Source organism: Erythrolamprus reginae, chromosome 9 (assembly GCF_031021105.1).
Source record: "Erythrolamprus reginae isolate rEryReg1 chromosome 9, rEryReg1.hap1, whole genome shotgun sequence".
Taxonomy (NCBI): domain Eukaryota; kingdom Metazoa; phylum Chordata; class Lepidosauria; order Squamata; family Dipsadidae; genus Erythrolamprus; species Erythrolamprus reginae.
The window spans coordinates 45371135-45394385 of NC_091958.1; the positions used below are offsets into that span (position 1 = coordinate 45371135).

At 42.0% G+C, this 23251-nt stretch overlaps 1 long non-coding RNA gene across 1 annotated transcript in view; it reads right to left on the reverse strand.

Moving 5' to 3' along the window:
- Positions 1 to 23251, reverse strand: part of LOC139172187 (uncharacterized) — a 79432-nt gene that overhangs the window by 27688 nt on the left and 28493 nt on the right. Inside the window, exon 2 of the long non-coding RNA XR_011559845.1 lies at positions 19000 to 19083. This is a non-coding gene — a long non-coding RNA (uncharacterized lncRNA). The remainder of the gene's footprint in view (positions 1 to 18999; positions 19084 to 23251) is intronic.

Below are 23251 nucleotides of genomic sequence, written 5' to 3' on the forward strand. Positions count from 1 at the left end.
TATAGCAGCCTCACTAATTACCACAGCTCCACCCAACCACAGGTGGCCTCATTTTCTTTGATAATAATCCCTCAGTTGTTGTTGCCTATGCATCGCTCTCCGCATGCGTGGCTGTATCATTAACTCTTGTTCTGAATCCAAGGAGGAGCTAGATAATTGATCTCCTTCTGAGCTGTCTGCCACACTCTCCTCCTCCTTGTCACTCATGTCTTCTTGGTCAGAGGAGCCTTCCTCAGCAGATTCCACTGGGGGGGAGCAAAACAGGCCTGCAGCATGTGGATGTCTCCCCCACATCCACAGTCCTTGGGGCAGGAGCTGGGCCAGAGCTAACCACAACACCAACAGACAAACCGGAAGTTTGGAAAACACATTTCCAGTTTGCCTGTTGTGCCATTTTTTTTTACACTCTGGAGGCTTCCAGGAAGCTTCCTGAAGCCCCAGAGTGCAAAAAACAGCACAGCAGGCAAACTGGAAGTCTGTTTTTCTGAACTTCCGGTTTACCTGTTTGGCCATTTTTTCACGTCCCAGGCTCCAGTGAGGTCTGTTTATGTGTGCGAGGACTAGGGGGGATTGGGTGCATGTGTGGGGGCAGCACAGGGGTGGGTACCCATGTGTGAGGGGAAGGAGGGGTGTGGGCATGGGCACACATGCTAGCACACCCACACACTCCCTTTCGGCATGCAAATCAAAAAAGGTTCGCCATCACTGGTCTAGGCCTGGGGTAGGCAAAGATGGCTCTTCTATGACATGTGGACTTCAACTCCCAGAATTCCTGAACTGGTATGATCAGCTCAGGAATTCTGGGAGTTGAAGTCCACAAGTCATAGAAGAGCCAACTTTGCCTACCCCGGATCTAGGCAATTGAATAGAGTTGAGTGTTTATTGGCCAGATGCCCTTCCTGTCGCTGGTGTGGAGTTTTATCCCGCCTAGAAGAAATACCCAAGAGAGCTGCCATGCATCATAAATGGATTGATGCATCAATTACTCTTAATTGAGAGTTTAATCTAGTCCAGAATAGAAGGTGGTAACCTGGTTGAATATTATGGACTCTTTTTCGGTTGATTACGTCACATTATTTGAATAGCCACAAAAAGGACAAATGACAGACAGCATTATTGGCTGAGGAGCACAGTCACATTTTAAGGTTTTGTACTGAACCCACAAGGTTCAGTATGATAACAGATTAGGCAAGTAGCTCAATTTTCTTTAATTGCTAAGTTCTACATAATGATTAAAATGATTAAAGCGTTTATGGGTAAAAACATGCTGTTTAATGTTCCCCTATTTTAAAAGTAATTAAGGATCATACTAAGGTATTAGAGAAGGAAAGACAATAAAAACTATTAAGTATTCAATAAATCGTGCATAAACTTACTACCCCCACTGTGTTTCCCCCACTCTCCCATGAGGGCAGCAGCCCATTACTGTGACTATTACTCCCATCAGCTTCCGGGCAGGTACTAAACAAAGGATGACCTTGAGAATCTGGAAGGGATTTGTTATGGCTACATCTCTACATCCCTCGTGCAGCAGCCCCTACTAAGTTCTCACAGCAAGAATGCATTCTAAAGCATAAAGTGTGGCAGATCAAAGTCTCCAAGTCAAGAATGGCTTTGGCCTGAGACGAGGAGTGAGGATCCTGCAATGCCAAATCCACCAAGAGGGGAGATTGAAAAGGGACCTCGCGTTGCATTAAGATCAACCATGATCTGGCATGTTGAGATTTTGATCTGGGGAGCTGTGCAAACCTCAAAGAGAAGGAGCTTCAGATTCTTGATAGCTGGATCCAATTTATAGACGTGCAGCAGAGACAATAGTCAGGGAAGGAGACAACTCGTCTTCAGACAATTAAATTTAATTGTTCCATCTGAACGTTATTTATCTCCTTGCCTGATTATTGTCTCCTCCGAGGAGCGAATAAATTGGAACCAGCTATCGCTCTCGGCGAGAACCTCTCTGAAATGAAGCTGGGTTCTGAAGAGTATCAGACTCTCAGATCAACACGAAGCTTTGTTCTCAACCAGCTCGTAGTTGCTTTAGATCTACCACCTTGGAACATCTTTTTAGCAGATCCCAAAGCACCAGCAACAGCAGCAGCAACGCCAGTTTTCCATTTTATCATCTGCCTTTTAGACGAACCCTTGGCAACTTTGAATTAAAGCTGCCGAATAACAGGACCGAAAGCAAAAGGGGGAAAAAAAGTCTCATGCTTGATTTGTGCATACAATAGTACTCAGTCCCATGATTCTACCTGCAGGTGAGTTGAGAATAAGACCTCCTTAGAGTCAAACTTGATTCCTAACCTGGACACATGGAGTGATCTTAGCAACATTTCTCATTGTTAACTTCTAGGATTCTCTTTCTTTCTTTCTTTCTTTCTTTCTTTCTTTCTTTCTTTCTTTCTTTCTTTCTTTCTTCTTTCTTTCTTTCTTTCCTTTCTTTCTTTCTTCCTTCCTTTCCTCCCTTTATCCTTCCTTCCCTCCCTCCCTTCCTTCTTTTTTCTTCTTGCCTTCCTCTCCTCCCTCTAGCTCCCTTCCCTTTCCCCTTCCTCCCATCATCATCATCATCATCATCATCATCATCATCACAACAACAACAGAGTTTGAAGGAACCTTAGAGGTCTTCTAGTCCAACCCCCCTGCTTAGGCAGGAAACCCTACTCCACTTCGGACAAATGGTTGCGCAACATCCTCTTAAAAACTTACAGTGTTAGAACGTTCACAACTCCTGGAGGCAAGCTGTTCCACTGATCAACCGTTCTGACTATCAGGAAATTTCTCCTTAGTTCTAAGTTACTTCTCTCCTTGTTTAGTTTCAACCCATTGCTTCTTGTTCTACCCTCAGGCACTTTGGAGAATAGGTTGACTCCTTCTTTGGGGCAACCCCTGAGATATTAGAACACTTGTATCCTGTCTCTCCTGGTCCTTCTTCTCATCAGACTAGCCATGCCCAGTTCCTGCAACTGTTCTTTATATGTTTTAGCCTCCAGTCCCCTAATACTCTTTGTTGCTCTTCTCTGCACTTGAATGCAGTACAGTGTTCCCTCGATTTCCGCGGGGGATGCGTTCCGAGACTGCCTGCAAAAGTCAAATTTCCGCGAAGTAGAGATGCGGAAGTAAATACACCATTTTTGGCTATGGACAGTATCACAAGCCATTCCTTAACACTTTAAACCCCTAAATTACCCTTTCCCATTCCCTTAACAACCATTTACTCACCATTATTACTGGTACTCACCATTGAATAAGTCACTTAGTGATCTTGATATTTATAAACATAATTATTTATTAACAATTTTTTTTTTGTCATTTATTTGCAAAAATTATCAGTTTGGCGATGACATATGACGTCATTGGGTGGGAAAACCCGTGGTATAGGGAAAAAACCATGAATTATTTTTTCATTAATATTTTTTGGAAAACCGTGGTATAGGCTATTTGCGAAGTTCGAACCCGCGAAAATCGAGGGAACACTGTATTCCAAATGTGGCCTTACCAAGGCCTTATAAAGGCCGCCCCGAGTCCTCATAGAAGGGCGGCATACAAGTCTAATAAATAATAAAGTGGTATTTGTTTAATGGTGTAATATGGAGAGAGTGGGATGATGACCCAGAGGCGAAAACCTTTGCCTTCTGCTTGGAAGGTGGGGAGTTCAATCTTAGGCAACAGCAAATCTTCTCTATCAAGGCGCAAAAAGAAATTATTTGCTGTGAACTCCACACAGGCATCAAAAAGGGCATCGGACCAGTATAGGCTCAGCTCCATTCACTCACCCTGACTGTGCCCCAAATAAAGGGATTAAAGCAGTGGTCCCCAAACTACGGCCCGTGGGCCACATGCGGCCCACTGAGGCCATTTATCCGGCCCGCCAGTGAGTGACAAGAGCACAGGGAAAAGAGAGAGAGAAAGAAAGAAAAGGGAAAGAGAGGGAGGGAAGGAAGGAAGGAGAAGTAGAGAGGAATGAAGGAGGGAAGGAAGGAAGGAGAAATAGAGGGAACAAGGAAGGAAGGAAGGAAGGAAGGAAGGAAGGAAGGAAGGAAGGAAGGAAGGAAGGAAGAATGAAATGGAGGGACAGAGGAAGGAAGGACTGTTTTTGGGGGGGGGTAATTTTTTTAATTTTTCTCTCAACATACATTCAAACAACACAGTGTACCATCTAATTTGCCATGAATAAAATGCAGTATTTTGTTAGTAACTAATATCAATCATCAAAAAAGTTGCAAAAGTTTTTTTTCTAATTTTGTCATCCAGTTATATTCATTTTCTTTTAATTAAATTTCCTCCTTAATGTTCCTTCAAAAAGTGCAACACCAATTATATTTCTAACTTATTAACCATTATGCCAAAGTTCTTCCTTCTTTCTTTATACATTTTTCATAAACCAAGAAAACCTTGTATAGCCAATCAGATGTCAACAAAAGAAAATTAAAAACAAAACATAAACATATATGAATTTCAGACCTTCTCCCCCCTCTAAATAGTACGTTCCCATTTTGTTTTTTACTTTAAAACAAGGTATGGGCAGTGTGCATAGGAATTTGTTCATAGTTTTTTTTAATAGTCCGGCCCTCCAACAGTCCGAGGGACAGTGAACTGGCCCCCTGTGTAAAAAGTTTGGGGACCCCTGGATTAAAGGGTTGTAAAAAGGGGGGGATATGACAGCATGGAAGCAATGTAGCAATAGCAATTCCACTATCTGGAATCACCTGTTGACATTTACAAGAATGAACATGCCAGGAGGTTCCATAAGCTCTGCAGCTTCCTTGAATGAAAGGTTGGCAATTCTAACCCAAACACCGTGTCAAGCTGTTGCAGAGGATTTAACGGCTTGTCACACTATCTCTAGGAGGCCTGATGTTATGAGAACTTGAGAGGGGTGATTTTCATAGATGCAGCTACCAAGCATTTTTTTCGAGGGGTTCAAGGACATCCTATGCCCACCCACCTGGGCGGAAGTGGAGGAAGGACTTGCCACACTGGCACAATCAGAGTGGGCAACGTGACAAGTTTGTGGATGGGGGACAAAGGATGTGAACTTTCAACTGGGTGGGAAACTCAGATCCAGGCTTCCCAGTTTAGGTGCCAGGATGGCTCCAGAAATAAATTGGAACTTTGAGGAATACTTTGACTCAGACTCTGATTTAGTTCAGACATTACCTGGAACCTTGACGCACGAATCCCAGTGACCAGTTAGGTCCCACAGAGTGGGCCTTCTCCCGGTCCCGTTGACTAAACAAAGTCATTTGGCGTGACCCAGGGGAAGAGCCTTCTCTGTGGCGGCCCCGGCCCTCTGGAACCAACTCCCCCCAGAGATCAGAATTGCCCCCACCCTCCTCGCCTTTCTTAAGCTCCTTAAAACCCACCTCTGTTGTCAGGCATGGGGGAATTGAGATATTCCCTTCCCCCTAGGCCTATACAATTTATGCATGGTATGTTTGTGTGTATGTTCGGTTTTTTAAATAAGGGTCTTTTAATTATTTTAAATACAGTGGTACCTCATCTTATGAACGCCTCGTCTAACAAACTTTTCAAGAGATGAACCCGGTGTTTAAGATTTTTTTTGCCTCTTCTTCCGAACTATTTTCACCTTACGAACCCAAGCCGCTGCTGCTGGGATGAAGGGGTTTCTTTTCCCCCCCTTTTTTGAAGAAAGAAAAGGGAGGGGCAGCTTGAAACGGTGTCTTTTGAAGAAAGAAAAGGGAGGGGTAGCTTAGAGGAGTAAACATTTTGCATGCTTGCAAAGGCACTGAAACGGTGTCTTTTGAAGAAAGAAAAGGGAGGGGCAGCTTGGAGGAGTAAAGATTTTGCATGCTTGCAAAGGCACTGAAACGGTGTCTTTTTAAGAAAAAAAAGGGAGGGGCAGCTTGAAACGGTGTCTTTTGAAGAAAGAAAAGGGAGGGGCAGCTTGGAGGAGTAAAGATTTTGCATGCTTGCAAAGGCACTGAAACGGTGTCTTTTTAAGAAAAAAAAGGGAGGGGCAGCTTGAAACGGTGTCTTTTGAAGAAAGAAAAGGGAGGGGCAGCTTGGAGGAGTAAAGATTTTGCATGCTTGCAAAGGCACTGAAACGGTGTCTTTTGAAGAAAGAAAAGGGAGGGGCAGCTTGGAGGAGTAAAGATTTTGCATGCTTGCAAAAGCACTAAAATGGTGTCTTTTTAAGAAAAAAAAGGGAGGGGCAGCTTGAAACGGTGTCTTTTGAAGAAAGAAAAGGGAGGGGCAGCTTGGAGGAGTAAAGATTTTGCATGCTTGCAAAGGCACTGAAACGGTGTCTTTTTAAGAAAGAAAAGGGAGGGGCAGCTTGGAGGAGTAAAGATTTTGCATGCTTGCAAAGGCACTGAAACGGTGTCTTTTGAAGAAAGAAAAGGGAGGGGCAGCTTGGAGGAGTAAAGATTTTGCATGCTTGCAAAGGCACTGAAACGGTGTCTTTTGTAGAAAGAAAAGGGAGGGGCGCCCCCTTGCCTTTCTTCCTTCCCACTCACCCTTTAGCTTAGCCTTGCGTCTTCCATCCGCCCCCTTTAGCTGCTCCTCTCTGCCCTCTGTTCGCCTCCCTTCTAAAGTTTGGGATTTTCCTGAAGGATTTGCACGCATTATTTGCTTTTACATTGATTCCTATGGGAAACATTGTTTCATCTTACGAACTTTTCACCTTACGAACCTCCTCCTGGAACCAATTAAGTTCGTATCATGAGGGGCCACTGTATTAGATTTGTTATATCTTATTTCATTATTGTTGTTAGCCGCCCCGAGTCTACGGAGAGGGGCGGCATAGAAACAAACAAACAAACAAACAAACCTCAATCTGAGTTTCCCACATTTAACCTGAATCTGAGATAATAGGGTGAGCTCCCATTTTCCCCCCAGCTCCTGCCAACGTCGCAATTCGAAAGCATGTGCATATGAGTGGATAGATAGAGAAGTAGATGAATTCAGTGAGAAGGTAAGTGTGTTCTGTGCACCCCAAGGATATAGCCATGGTGGCCAAATGACTACAGCATTCTCGCATGATATGGGAGCAGCTCTGTAGCGCAGTGATTTTCAACCATTTTTGAGCCGCGGCACATTTTTTACATTTACGAAACCCTGGGGCACATTGAGCCGGGGGGGGCGCTAAAAAAGTTTGGACAAAAAAAATTCTCTCTCTCTTCCTCCCCTTCACTCTATTTCTTTCTCCCTCCCTCTTTCTCTCCATTCCTTCCTCTTTCTTTCTCTCTCTCTCTCCATCCCTCTTTCTTTCTCTTCCTTCCTCTCTTTTTTGCTCTTTCTCTCTCCCTCCCTACCTCCCTCTATGTCTTTCTCTCTCTCTCCTTCCCTCCCTCTCTTTCTCTCTCTCTCTCTTGCTTTCTTTCTCTCTTTTTCTTTCTCTCTCTTGCTTTCTCTCTTTCTCTCTCTTTCTCTCTCTTGCTTTCTTTCTCTCTTGCTTTCTTTCTCTCTTGCTTTCTTTCTCTCTGAGCTTCGCGGCACACCTGACCATGTCTCGCGGCACACTAGTGTGCCACGGCACACTGGTTGAAAAACACTGCTGTAGCGGATAAGAAACTGTACAGGGAATCCTCAAAACTGTCCAGAATATCATTGAGCTTCATTACTTGCCCTGGATGATATCTTTGCATCTCGCTCTTCTAGGAAGGTGCAAACATTCTTGGAGACTCTTCTCATCCTGCTTACAATCTTTTTGAACTGTTGCCTTCTGGCAGGAGATACAGAACAACTAAAATTCAGACCACACATTTCCTGAATAGCTTTTATCCCAGAGCTGTACTCACACTTAACAAAGAACTAAAGGGTCACCACCAGTGAGCTTTTGGACAGCATTACTTGGTCTGTTGTGTAGATGTTTGGGTGGTTCAGGGTGGGGAATTTGTGGCGGGTGGGTTTTTTTTCCCCCTGATTGTTATAAGTGGTGGGTACTGGTCTCTGGGCATCACGTGACTTTCGTTGTCAACGACAAATTGCTGCATTAACAATGACAATAAAGTATTTATTTATAATTTACGAAAGCATCTTTGGGCACAATGCTGGTTGCCTAGCCTAAGAAATAGAGATGAACACTTCTGTCTAGAATCCGACATGACTGGGGAGGGAAACCTTTACCTTTAGCACAACTTTAATATGAAATGAGCAGTTGTTTTCACATCCTAGAATTTCTTGCTTTAAAAATTAAACGCTTGCCCAGCACCAATACAGATCCAGGAAAGACTTAATGAACTCAATCTGTATAGTCTGGAGGACAGAAGGAAAAAAGGGGGACATGATCGAAACATTTAAATATGTTAAAGGGTTAAATAAGGTCCAGGAGGGAAGTGTTTTTAATAGGAAAGTGAACACAAGAACAAGGGGACACAATCTGAAGTTAGTTGGGGGAAAGATCAAAAGCAACGTGAGAAAATATTATTTTACTGAAAGAGTAGTAGATGCTTGGAACAAACTTCCAGCAGACGTGGTTGGTAAATCGGCAGTAACTGAATTTAAACATGCCTGGGATAAACATATATCCATTGTAAGATAAAATACAGGAAATAGTATAAGGGCAGACTAGATGGACTGTGAGGTCTTTTTCTGCCGTCAGTCTTCTATGTTTCTTTTATTTATTTATTTATTTATTTATTTATTATTTATTATTTAGATTTGTATGCTGCCCCTCTCCGCAGACTCGGGGCGGCTCACAACAAAGTGAAAACAATTTACAACAAATCTAAATTACTATTTAAAAATATTTAAAACACCCCATTTTCTAAACACACATACATACAAACATACCATTCATAAATTGTATATGCCCGGGGGAGATGTCTCAGTTCCCCCATGCCTGACGACAAAGGTGGGTCTTAAGGAGCTTACGAAAGGCAAGGAGGGTAGGGGCAGTTCTAATCTTCGGGGGGAGTTGGTTCCAGAGGGTCGGGGCCGCCACAGGGAAGGCTCTTCCCCTGGGGCCCGCCAACCGACATTGTTTAGTTGACGGAACCCGGAGAAGGCCAACTCTGTGGGACCTAATCGGTCGCTGGGATTCATGCGGCAGCAGGCAGTCTCGGAGATATTCTGGTCCAGTGCCATGAAGGGCTTTAAAGGTCATAACCAAAGCTTAATAAGACACCTAATGATGAAGAAATTATGGGGAAAAAATCATGAATGTACGGAGATGGACAAAATGACTAAGGAACTACAGGATAAAGAAGGTTCTGAATATTACATAACATGGAACAGATTGTACGAAGGGTTAAAAAACAAGGAGAAGAATGTATAAGAGGTGTAAATATTAAAATATCAATTAGGAGCAGAGAGTAAATGTGTACATATTGAACAGAAGAAAATATAAATATTTACATGTATTGGATGGATATATGAATAGTATACATATTAACTTTGATTACCCAATTGTCAATTATAATAATAATGATTGTGATATATGTTTGTATGTTGTGTATGTTTTTAAATGTAATTTTTTTTAAAGCTTGCTGCACATATTCCTTTTAGAGCAGACTGCTCTGAAATCGATTTTATTTGGGGTTGCAGGGGAGGTTCAACCTTATGCTTTTGAGTCTAGTTGAATTAAGCTTATTAGGCTACACACAGCATTGCTGCATTAAACTGTGCAATATTGCAAAGCTAAAGAGGCAATTATTTTCTCGGCTTTCGCACCCTTTCGTAAATGATGACAGCTTTGCGAGTGTGTCTTATTCCTGCTTCACAGTTTATTTAACTGGAAGGGAGGGAGGGAGAAAGAAGGCACAGCTGGCCTGAATGTATCACTTGCGTTTCAGGCAACTCTTCTAAAGGAAGAAGAAACTACAACAACCACACCTAATTATTATTATTTTTTATTATTTATTAGATTTGTATGCTGCCCCTCTCCGTAGACTCAGGGCGGCTCACAACACAATAAAACAGTTCATGACAAATCTAATAATTTACAATTTAAAATATTTTTTTAAAAAAACCATTATTAAGCAGACATACACACAAGCATACCATACATAAATTATATAGGCCCGGGGGAGATATCTCAGTTCCCCCATGCCTGACGACAAAGGTGGGTTTTAAGGAGCTTACGAAAGGCAAGGAGGGTAGGGGCAGTTCTAATCTCTGGGGGGAGCTGGTTCCAGAGGGCTGGGGCCACCACAGAGAAGGCTCTTCCCCTGGGGCCCACCAACCGACATTGTTTAGTCGACGGGACCCGGAGAAGGCCAACTCTGTGGAACCTAATCGGTCGCTGGGATTCGTGCGGTAGAAGGCGGTTTCGGAGATATTCTGGTCCGATGCCATGAAGGGCTTTAAAGGTCATAACCAACACTTTGAATTGTGACCGGAAATTGATCGGCAACCAATGCAGACTGCGGAGTGTTGGTGTAACATGGGCATACCTAGGGAAGCCCATGACTGCTCTCGCAGCTGCATTCTGCACGATCTGAAGTTTCCGAACACTTTTCAAAGGTAGCCCCATGTAGAGAGCATTACAGTAGTTGAACCTCGAGGTGATGAGGGCATGAGTGACTGTGAGCAGTGAGTCCCGGTCCAAATAGGGCCACAACTGGTGCACCAGGCGAACCTGGGCAAACGCCTAGATTTATTAGATTAGATTAGATTTATTGGATTTATATGCCGCCCCTCTCCGCAAACTCGGGGCGGCTCACAACAAAGTAAAAACAATACATAATAACAAATCCAATACCCACCAATCCAATTACAATGTTAAGCTAAAAAATTCATAAAAAAACAACCCCAGAATATTAAAAAACAAGCACACAATTAATCTAACACCCTTATCTTCTCTATCAGTCAAGAGGGAAGCCCCTGTAGGAACTTCAAACCAACTCTTGAGAGAAAATTATGACATGTTATCCTTTGGTCATTATTATTGGAGGAAGGAGGTAGCTTTATATCTGACATTGCTCCCTTGGAAATATTCACTTTTAATTTGAGTCTTCCCACGTAAGTAGATTGCAGAAAATGCAGGCCCCAAAACAGGGCATTTTGTCGACATTTTGGAGATGGGTGGATGGATGGATGGATGGAAATAAGAAACATCTTTGTTATCTGAACTGTGCAATACATTAATGCAAAGATGGCATTTGTGCGCAAGATGTGGGTGCTCACTGAATCGTAATGTCTCTTGCTATTTCAAGACCTAGAGATTAAATCCAGTACAGTGGGTAGTGAGATATGGTATGATATATCTTCAAAGTGGTCTTCAAAAGGCATTTGGATGTCTATGATGAAAGATGTTATCCCTACAGTAAGTTGGGCAATGTGGTTGGTTGGTTGGTTGGTTGGTTGGTTGGTTGGTTGGTTGGTTGGTTGGTTGGTTGGTTGGTTGGTTGGTTGGTTGGATGGATGGATGGATGGATGGATGGATGGATGGATGGATGGATGGCAGGCAGGCAGGCAGACAAATATAGACTTCTGCATTCTGATCCACGGAAAGAATCAGGACCATTATTTAAGTTGCAGTCTAGAAGTTTTATTGCTCAAGCCTATAGACACAAATCTTGCCAACTAATCCCCAGTGCTAAATTGGTGATAGATAAGGGTCGATGGAATTCAAGAGAGATTGAGCTTCAGTCATTTGTGGGAGCGGAATGACTCTAGGCCAGTGATGGCAAACCTTTTTTTTCCTCAGGTGCCGAAAGAGCGTGTACGCTTTCTGAATTTCCTTTTGGTCAGGTGGATTTAGGGCTTTAGGGAGTGGTAAACTCGATATATCCAGGTGGCAGCACCAGGCAAACCACGGCTGATCTCCAAAAGCCAAGCACATCAGACTGGCACATCGACAAGCCCTTCATGGCATCGGACCAGAATATCTCTGGGACCGCCTTCTGCCGCACGAATCACAGTGACCGGTTAGGTCCCACAGAGTTGGCCTTCTCCGGGTCCCGTCGACGAAACAATGTCATCTGGCGGGACTCAGGGGAAGAGCCTTCTCTGTGGCTGACCCAACCCTCTGTAATCAACTCCCCCCAGAGATTAAGACTGCCCTCACTCTCCTTGCCTTTCGCAAATTCCTTAAAATTCACCTCTGTTGTCAGGCATGGCGAAATTTATTCCTCTGGGCAATGTTCCCTCTAATTTTTTTCCGGTGTGGGCGGAAAAGTATAGTGTCTGAGCAGCAGTCCCCTTGGGACTGGGCGGCATAGAAAAATGAATGAATGAATGAATGAATGAATGAATGAGTAAATAAGTAAGTAAGTAAGTAAGTAAGTAAGTAAGTAAGTAAGTAAGTAAGTAAGTAAGAAAATCCCTTCTTTTTTATTAAAAGAAATTAATAAAAAAAAAAAACCCAAATCCATTACTATTAAAACTAAAACAACCAGCAAAACCAAAAACATAACTATTAATAAAAACAGGTGAGGGCTGGGTTGACAGGACTTGGAGAAGGCTGACGAACCCAACCTAACCGGTTGCTGGGATTCATACGGCAGAAGGCGGTCCCGTAAGTAATCTGGCCCGATGCCACGTAGGGCTTTATAGGTCATTATCAACACTCTGAATTGTGTCCGGCAACCAATCGGCAATCATTGCAGTCCTCAGAGTGTTGGAGAAACATAGGCATGCCTAGGGAGGCCCATGACCGTTCGTGTGGCTGTTTTTTTGCAATTTCTGAACGCTCTTCAAAGGTAGCCCCTTGTAGAGAGCATATAACCTGCCTATGTAGTTTTGATGCATGATATGACTGTATGTATGTTTTTTATATTGGGGTTCCTTGTTTTTAGATTTTTTAAATGTACAATTGCTATTTTAGATTTTAAATTATTAGATTTGTCAATACATATTGTTCTTTATCACTGTTGTGAGCCGCCCCGACTCTGCGGAGAGGGGCGGCATACAAATCTAATGAATAATAATAATAATAATAATAATAATAATAATAATAATAATAACCATAACTCTACTCCTCTATTCTGCAATTAGAACTCAAGGCTGCAGAGAAAGAGAAAACAACAACAACAACAGATCCCTGTTTTTAGTGCCTCCCCCCCCCCAAAAAAAGCTAAATAAATAAATAAAAACCTCAGATGGCGTCACCGTCAGAGGCAAAGGGCACAGAGAAAGTAGCAGGGATTGAAACGCTGCTTGCAGAAGTGAGTGTGCCTGTTTCGAATGTGATGAGAATCTGGGCAAGAAACCGGCTTTCGGAGATTTAAGTACAAAGAGGAAGATGAAAAGTTCAGGGCCTCCGAAAATCTTCTCGCTGCCGAACTGTTGACATGGGCAGAAAACAGAAGTCTAGACCAAATGTGGCGAGGAAAGGCGAGGAGGGGGTGGAGAGCTTTGGGGCAGGATTGAGGGGCTTTGTGCTGAATGCTCTGCTCAACAGCTGCCTCCGTCGTGGGCCGCTTCTAAAGTCGGTGCTGACAATTCCTCACTTTTATGGGAACTAAATTTACCCAGGCACATGGAAAATAAAAATAACAAGAAGATCAACCGGTTTATTCCCTTGGCTTCCCTGATCTCCAGCCAGGATTATCCGTGAGAGGCTTTGCAAATAGTTTCAAAGTTTGGAGGGCGCTTTTGTGCCCATCTTGGGCTGAAGGTTGGTGGAGAAGAGCCTTGGGGATAGAGGCCAGCAAAAAAAAAAATGTACATGCACAGACACACACACACAGGAGATAGAAACATAGAGATGTAGTAGAAGGTTCTCTCCAAGGCAATGTGCAACCCTCAAATACTGGGATGCAATTCTTAGAATCTCTAAACTGGGGTGTCCAACTAACAACTTTGGAATAGAGTAGAGTAGGGTGGTGTTGGGCAGAGTAGCGTAGGGTAGAGTGGAGTGGAGTGGAGTGGAATAGAGTAGAGTGGAGTAGAGTAGAGTAGAGTAGAGTAGAGTAGAGTAGAGTGGAGCAGAGCGTAGAATAGAATAGAATAATAGAATAGAATAATAGAATAGAATAATAGAATAGAATAATAGAATAGAATAATAGAATAGAATAATAGAATAGAATAGAAGAATAGAAGAATAGAAGAATAGAAGAATAGAAGAATAGAAGAATAGAAGAATAGAAGAATAGAAGAATAGAAGAATAGAAGAATAGAAGAATAGAAGAATAGAAGAATAGAAGAATAGAAGAATAGAAGAATAGAAGAATAGAAGAATAGAAGAATAGAAGAATAGAAGAATAGTAGAAGAATAGTAGAAGAATAGTAGAAGAATAGTAGAATAATAATAGAATAATAATAGAATAATAATAGAATAATAATAGAATAATAGAACAAACAGAGTTGGAAGGGACCTTGGAGGTCTTCTAGTCCAACCCCTTGCTTAGGCAGGAAACCCTACACCACTTCAGACAGATAGTTATCCAACATCTTCTTTAAAACTTCCAGGGTTGGAGCATTCACAGCTTCTGGAGGCAAGCTGTTCCACTCCCTCTGAGGTTTGTAGCTTCTCAGAAGAACCTTCTCACCTACCCCCAAGCCTTGCCCCCCACCGACCTCTGTCTCGAGAGGATTGCCACTTTTTAGGGTTAGCCTTGCTCCCATCCATCCATTTCACCCCCCCCCCACACTTCTCCAACCTTACAATTTATTTTATTTTTATTTATTTGTTTTGTCAAGTATATATTGGTAGTATTCAAAGATATAACAATGCTAGCACATGATACTAGCAAAAGAGAAACATTGGGAAAGGGGACGGAAGGCACACTGGTGCACTTACTGACCCCTTAGGAATCTGGAGAGGTCAACAGTAGATAGTCTAAGGGTAAGGTTTTTAAGATTAGGTGATAATACCACAGAGTCAGTTAGGGAATTCCATGCGTCAACTACTTGGTTACTAAAGTTATATTTCCTACAGTCGAGTTTGGAGCGGTTTACTTTAAGTTTGCATCTGTTTTATGCTCGTGTGTTGTTGTGGTTGAAGCTTAAGTAGTCATTGAAAGGAAGGACATTGTAGCATATGATTTTTATGGGCTATGCTTAGGTCGTGTTTAAGGCGACGTAGTTCTAAGCTTTCTAAACCTAGAATTGTAAGTCTGGTTGTTTAGGGTATTCTGTGGAGGAGCGGAGGGCTCTTCTAGTGGACAGAAGGGAAAGGGGGGACATGATCGAAACATTTAAATATGTCAAAGGGTTAAATAAGGTTCAGGAGGGAAGTGTTTTTAATAGGAAAGTGAACACAAGAACAAGGGGGCACAATCTGAGGTTAGTTGGGGGAAAGATCAGAAGCAGCACGAGAAAATATTATTTTACCGAGAGAGTAGTAGATGCTTGGAACAAACTTCCAGCAGACGTGGATGGTCAATCCACAGTAACTGAATTCAAACATGCCTGGGATAAACATAGATCCATCCTAAGATAAAATACAGGAAATACTGTGAGGGCAGACTAGATGGACCATGAGGTCTTTTTCTGCTGTCAATCTTCTATGTTTCTATGTTTCTGGGAATTGAAGTCCACAGGATCTTTAAAGTTGCTATGCTCCCCGTTAAAGATTGTCTTGTTGATTGCAGGAATTGGTTATTATTATTATTATTATTATTATTATTATTATTATTATTATTATTTAGATTTGTATGCCGCCCCTCTCCGAAGACTCCCTCAATCTTTGAGATAATAAATGCATCTGGATATAGAGTCCAGGAGGAGTTGGGCAGCTTATAAATTTAAATAATAAATATGTAAATAGTGGGGGGGTGTTTCCCCAGAGCTTAATTCCAGCCCAGAGATCATCAAGAGCATCCCATCCTTTGCGTTTGAATCTCCCCAGAGTGTTGCAAATAATCATCTTAATACTGCCAAGCTATTTCACGCTCAGGTTGGCATTTCAACATCTCCAGAAATGTACTTCGAAGCAAACCTTTTTTTATTTAGAAGGGCTGAAAAGCTTCAGCCAGTTTTATTTTTATCTGCGCTGTCTCAAGAAAGGCTTTTGTGTGATGGGTATTTTATTTATTTATTTATTTTGTCCAATACACAATGAGTGTTTTAGTGAGTATATATCTATATACACATAGTAAAATACATGATGAAGGTTATAGAGGAGATACTCATAGTAAAATATATCTAAGAAATAATAGAAAAGAAGATAAAGTAATAGAACATATCAATAAAAGAATAGAAGAAGAGATATAGGAATAGAAGAAAGGTATAGGAGATATAGGAGAGCAATAGGACAGGGGACGGAAGGCACTCTAGTGCACTTGTACTCGCCCCTTACATCACTGACCTCTTAGGAATCTGGATAGATTAACCGTAGATAATCTAAGGGTAAAGTGTTGGGGGTTTGGGGATGACACTTTGGAGTCCGGTAATGAGTTCCACGCTTCGACAACTCGGTTACTGAAGTCATATTTTTACAGTCAAGTTTGGAGCGGTTAAAATTAAGTTTAAATCTGTTGTGTGCTCTTGTGTTGTTGTAGTTGAAGCTGAAGTCGTCGCCAACAGGCAGGACGTTGCAGCATATGATCTTGTGGGCAATACTTAGATCTTGTTTAAGGCGTCTTAGTTCTAAAAAAAAGAGGTATGATACCTCTTGGCCTCTGGACATTGCTAGAAGAGCCCTCCCACTCCTCCACTCGCAACAGAATACCCTACGTAACTAGACTGGGAGTAAAGGTAGTTTTCAACCCCCGGGGTAAGTAGGCATGCTCCTTCGGGAGACTTCAAAGCCAGCCTCAGGATCTGTGTGTGTGTGTGAGAGAGAGAGTGTTGTGAGTGTGTGCTCCCCTCCCTAAGTAGGATGGCCACGATAGATGTGACATCAGCTAGAAACAACTGCGAGGGACCCAGGGTGGCCATTGTTCTGTGCCAGTGTGAGACGATGTCCGTCGCCTAGGGATCTTTGGTAGAGTCACCAAAGCATGCTTTCATCTCCCTGGCCTGCTCAGCTGGCAGAAAGGATCTTTTCCAAGGCACCAGCCTGGGGAGACATCCTAGGCTCCCGGCAGAAGGGAGCACAAATAAGACCCAGACAACAGGCGCATATGCGCCTCCCTCCCGCCCCCTCCATATCCCTGCCTTCTCCTAGCCTTCCTGCCCCACAGGAGAAGGCTCACCTCCTAAGCCCCTTCGGCGGCAGCAGCGGCTGCAAGTTTTATTTCAATTAACATTTCAAAGCCTCTTTGCTCAAATTCTGAGCAGGTCTTCTCCAACCCAGAATGATCTGGGTTCTTATTGAAGAATCTGTGTTATAATCATGACGCTCACTGCCTTCAGCGAACACCCTGATTAGGTAGATACAAAGCCTGTTTCCCCCTGTAATGTAATTTCAAGGAAACCGTGGAGTTCTGAAAGAGATGGTATCGGGAAAATACACCGTATTGCATAGGGGATTGAAAATCTATATGCAAACAAGGGAAAGAAAAAGGATGGAAGGAAGGAAAGTGGAGAGATAACAGGAGAGAGGGAAGGGAAGGAGGGAAGAAAGATTGGGAGAAGAGAGAAAGAAGGAAATGGAAGAAGAGGGAAGTAGAAAGGGGAAAGGAGAGAGGAGAGAGGGAGGTGGATGGGAGGAGAGGAGTAGGAGAGGGAAGAAGAGGGAAGCAGAGAAGGAGAGAGAAGGACAGAAGAGGAAAAGGGCAGAGAGGGAAGGAGAGAGGAAAGAGGAGAAGGAGAGAGGGAAGGAGAAGGAAGATGGAAAGAGATGGACTGCCAAGATGTAAAATTGGGTGAAATACAGTGTATATGAGAAAGGAAAATAGATGGGTTATCTATCTATCTATCTATCTATCTATCTATCTATCTATCTATCTATCTATCTATCTATCTATCTATCTATCTATCTCTATAATCTATCTATCTATCTATCTATCTATCTATCTATCTATCTATCTATCTTTAACTTGATGGTTATATAATGAACACATAATGGAAGGCAATATTTATTTATTTATTTGTTTGTTTGTTTGTTTGTTTGTTTATCTATCTATCTATCTATCTATCTATCTATCTATCTATTTATTTATTTATTTAGATTTGTATGCCGCCCCTCTCCACAGACTCGGGGCGGCTCACAACAAGACACAACAATTCATAACAAATCCAAATAACTTTAAAATATTTTAAAAAGAACCCCATTTTTCTAACAAACACACACACAAACATACCATGCATAAATTGTACATGCCCAGGGGAGGTGTTTCAGTTCCCCCATGCCTGATGACAAAGGTGGGTTTTAAGGAGTTTACGGAAGGCAGGGAGAGTAGGGGCAGTTCTAATCTCTGGGGGGAGTTGGTTCCAGAGAGTCGGGGCCGCCACAGAGAAGGCTCTTCCCCTGGGGCCCGCCAACTGACATTGTTTAGTTGACGGGACCCGGAGAAGGCCCACTCTGTATATATGTTATACAATGGGATGGGATGGAGTAGAATAGAATAGAATAGAATAGAATAGAATTCTTCATTGGCCAAGAATGATTGGCCACTTGGGTATGGAGATGATCTATATTATCACATATCTGTTTATAGATCTATTTCAAGCTATTTTGCTCTCATCAGCTAGCCATACCCTTACTGGGATTTGAACCTAGGGAGTCTGCCTGTAAGGCAGTAGCTTTAACCACTAGACCACAGGTTCTCCTCCTCTCAGCTTTTACCACGGAAGAATTTTTTCCCCCTGTGAAATTACCCTGCTATACCCAAATACGTGAGGGAGCAAACTGCTTCCTTTTTGCCTCTCGGCCCTTCCAAGGGCCATATATATACTATAATGATGATGATGATGTTTGTACGTTCACATGTTAACATCTTGGACATTTAGAGAGCATGCTGCTCAATACAGAAAGGAAATGTAGGATATAAAACAAAAAAATATTCAAACATATTTTCTTTACCACCACCACTACCCAAAAAAATAGAATCTATGATTCTTGGTGGTTGGCTTGAGGAATGTTGGCCAATGCAATTCGTCAGGCAAGATGCGGGCGGTGTGTGTGTGTTGGGATTGCATTAGGGAAGACAGGGGAAATAAATCTCTTAAATGCTCCAAATCTTTCCAACATCCACTATAAGTGTCAGCATTCGGCTGCAAATAACATTTCCCACCCTCAAGATAGGGCAGAATTCTCACTCCTACCTTGTGTTTTGCTCATGATTTCTCATATTAGTTCTCTCCGGCACGTCATCTCTTCCAAACTTTGATTTTTCAGTAAGAGAACAGCTAAAAATAAAGGAGGATTAGAACATGTGTTAAGGTTGCCTACAGCTCCGTTTCTCCTGGCTCTGTGTGTTGATAAAAGACTGCAACCGATTTCAACAAACATCTTGATGTAACAGAGACATAAAGATAATCATTGTTGCCATCCATGATACACTTTTAATTACTTTTTATTTTTATTATTATTTATTAGATTTGTATGCCGCCCCTCTCCGGAGACTCAGAGTGGCTCACAACACAAAACACGGTACAAATCTAACGATAAAAACAATTTAAAACCCTTAATATAAAAACATACTGTAGTAGCATATTGAAAGGAGGAGGGGGAGGGGCAGGAGGAGGGGGAGGGGGAGGGGCAGGAGGAGGGGGAGGGGGAGGAGAAGCAACCTGGAATGAAAAAATTAAGCTTTCCTTCAGAAATTGTGGATTCTTCATTACTGGAGGGTTTTTAGAAAACTGGATAGATCAGATTAGATTAGATTAGATTAGATTAGATTAGATTAGATTAGATTAGATTAGATTAGATTAGATTAGATTAGATTAGATTAGATTAGATTAGATTAGATTAGATTAGATTTCTTTATTGGCCAAGTGTGATTGGACACACAAGGAATTTGTCTTTGGTGCAGATGCTCTCAGTGTACATAAACAGAAAAGATACATTCGTCAAGAAACACTTAATGATTGTCATAGGGTAGAAATAATCAATCAGGAAACAATATTAATATAAATCGTAAGGAAACAAGCAACACGTCACAGCGATACAGTCCTAAGTGAGAAGAGATGGGTGATAGGAATGATGAGACGACTAATAGTAATAGTAGTGCAGCCTTAGTGAATAGTTTGACAAAGGTGAGGGAATTATTGGTTTAGCAGAGTGATGGCGTTTGGGGAAAAAACTGTTCTTGTGTCTAGTTGTTCCGGTGTGCAGTGCTCTATGGCGTAGTTTCGAGGGTAGGAGTTGAAGCAGTTGTGAAGCCATGATATTGTTTTTCTGCCTGGACCTTGTTTGCTTTCAATCTTTCCTTGGAGGATTAAGTGAAGCTATATTGTGTTATATTATATTATATTGTGTTGTTTAAGTGTTCCCTTTATTTTTTTGAGCAGTGTATATTCTAGGTATGTTAACATAGAAACATAGAAGATTGATGTCAAAAAAAGAGCTCATGGTCCATCTAGTCTGCCATTATACTATTTCCTGTATTTTATCTTAGGATGGATCTATGTTTATCCCAGGCATGTTTAAATAATAAGACATGGATTTACCAACCACGTCTGCTGGAAGTTTGTTCCAAGCATCTACTACTCCTTCAGTAAAATAATATTTTCTCATGTTGCTTCTGATCTTTCCCCCAACTAACCTCAGATTGTGCCCCCTTGTTCTTGTGTTCACTTTCCTATTAAAAACACTTCTCTCCTGAACCTTATTTAACCCTTTAACATATTTAAATGTTTCGATCATGTCCCCCCTTTTCCTTCTGTTCCAGACTATACAGATTGAGTTCATTAAGTCTTTCCTGATACGTTTTATGCTTAAGACCTTCCACCATTCTTGTAGCCCGTCTTTGGACCCGTTCAATTTTATCAATATCTTTTTGTAGGTGAGGTCTCCAGAACTGGACACAAGTATTCCAAATGTGGTCTCACCAGCACTCTACACAGCAAGATCACAAGCTCCCTCTTCCTGCTTGTTATGCCTCTAGCTATGCAGCCAAGCATTCTACTTGCTTTCCCTACCGCCTGACCGCACTCTTCACCCATTTTGAGACTGTCCGAAATCACTTCCCCTAAATCCTTCTATCCAAACTACTATCTTAATGCTGCCTTCATTTAATCCATTTTACATAAGGCTGTGATTTGCTTGAGCCACCATCTCCCACCTAGTTTGTGGACCACCTTCAGGGCTACTGATCAAATCCCATCAGAGGTTTCAGAAGGGAGGCTTTCCGCAAATTCGCCTGCTCGTGAAGGGCATTTCCTTGGCTCCAGCTGAGTTCACATCTGGCAGAGATATGTTACACCCTCCCTCCAGAGAGAGAAGAAATAGGTCCACAGGCGCTGGATCTGAGGATGTTGTGTGCTAGGCAATCAAGCTGTCCTAAAATAGGCAAGACTCCCCACCGAAGGTAAGTCGACAATGTTTACCTACCAGATTAACCAAAGACGGCACTTAATTCCCAAGCTAGTGTCAGTTGGGAAGTTCCCAGCAGGTTCCATCCATCGGGATAGAGCTGGACACGATTGGTGGTCTTGCTTTTGATTCTTCTTGGGAACATCGTTTCCAAGAACAACCCAAACATTGTTTCTTTGCTAGATTGTTGGACTTGGATGAAGTCACCTGAGAACATTGGTTGGAAGAAATGCTGAAAATACAATTGGACTTAAAGCCAGAATTCTTCTTATTAGGGATAACCTGGGAAACGTACGATAAATCCATCATTTATTTAATGTTACATATCTTGACTGCTTGCCCAACGATGGAAGAATTGGAATATACCCACAGAAGAAGTCTTATACAAAATATTATTGTGCGCGGAGATGGATGAATTGAAAGGAAAAAAAATAGACTGAATATAGAAACATAGAAACATAGAAGACTGACGGCAGAAAAAGACCTCATGGTCCATCTAGTCTGCCCTTATACTATTTCCTGTATTTTATCTTACAATGGATATATGTTTATCCCAGGCATGTTTAAATTCAGTTACTGTGGATTTACCAACTACGTCTGCTGGAAGTTTGTTCCAAAGATCTACTACTCTTTCAGTAAAATAATATTTTCTCACGTTGCTTTTGATCTTTCCCCCAACTAACTTCAGATTGTGTCCCCTTGTTCATGTGTTCACTTTCCTATTAAAAACACTTCCCTCCTGAACCTTATTTAACCCTTTGACATATTTAAATGTTTCGATCATGTCCCCCCTTTTCCTTCTGTCCTCCAGACTATACAGATTGAGTTCATTAAGTCTTTCCTGATACGTTTTATACTTAAGACCTTCCACCATTCTTGTAGCCCGTCTTTGGACCCATTCAATTTTGTCAATATCTTTTTGTAGGTGAGGTCTCCAGAACTGAACACAGTATTCCAAATGTGGTCTTACCAGGGCTCTATATAAGGGGATCACAATCTCCCTCTTCCTGCTTGTTATACCTCTAGCTATGCAGCCAAGCATCCTACTTGCTTTTCCTACTGCCCGACCACATTTTGAGACTGTCAGAAATCACTACCCCTAAATCCTTCTCTTCTGAAGTTTTTGCTAACACAGAACTGCCAATGCAATACTCAGATTGAGGATTCCTTTTCCCCAAGTGCATTATTTTACATTTGGAAACATTAAACTGCAGTTTCCATTGCTTTGACCATTTATCTAGTAAAGCTAAATCATTTACCATATTACAGACCCCTCCAGGAATATCAACCCTATTGTACACTTTAGACTCATCTGCAAATAGGCAAACCTTCCCTACCAAACCTTCCCCTATGTCACTCACAAACATATTAAAAAGAATAGGACCCAGAACAGACCCATATTATGAAATTTGGAACAAATGATTCCACTGGTGGGGAGAAAGGAGAACCAGGACTCAATTTAGAGTATCTGAGTGCATACATTAAAAGATCCGTCATATATTTGTCTTTTGGTGTTATGCATGTTTTGTCTTTTTCTATGTGTTTTATAAATAAAGAGCTATTTTTTTTAAAAAAAAAAGAGAGACTCTAAAAGGATGCAAACGACCACCTTTGTGTGCAAGGAGTATAAATCCTTCCATTCCCCACCATCCAGTCAGAACTGAAGAAGCTTCTTGGATGAGAAGCGAAACATCTTCAAAAAAAAAAATCCAGAATGTCCAGATGCCTCCTGAAAAAGCACATTTGGGACAACCATGACCTGGGTGACTGAGAATCTCTACAGATTTTAAGCTTTACAATTTGGGATGAACACCCTTTGAATGGTGTGGGGAGTAGGAATGGATTTCCAGAGGAAAAAATTGTAGACGACAGGAACCAGGAGCACCAATCAGGTGAACCCGAGGACACAGATAAAGCTAAAAGTGGCCTCAACAACTCAACGAGCCTTGGTGGCGCAGTGGTTAGAATGCAGTACTTCAAGCTGCTGACGGCTGGCTGGAGTTCACCAGTTCAGATCTCACCACCGGCTCAAGGTTGACT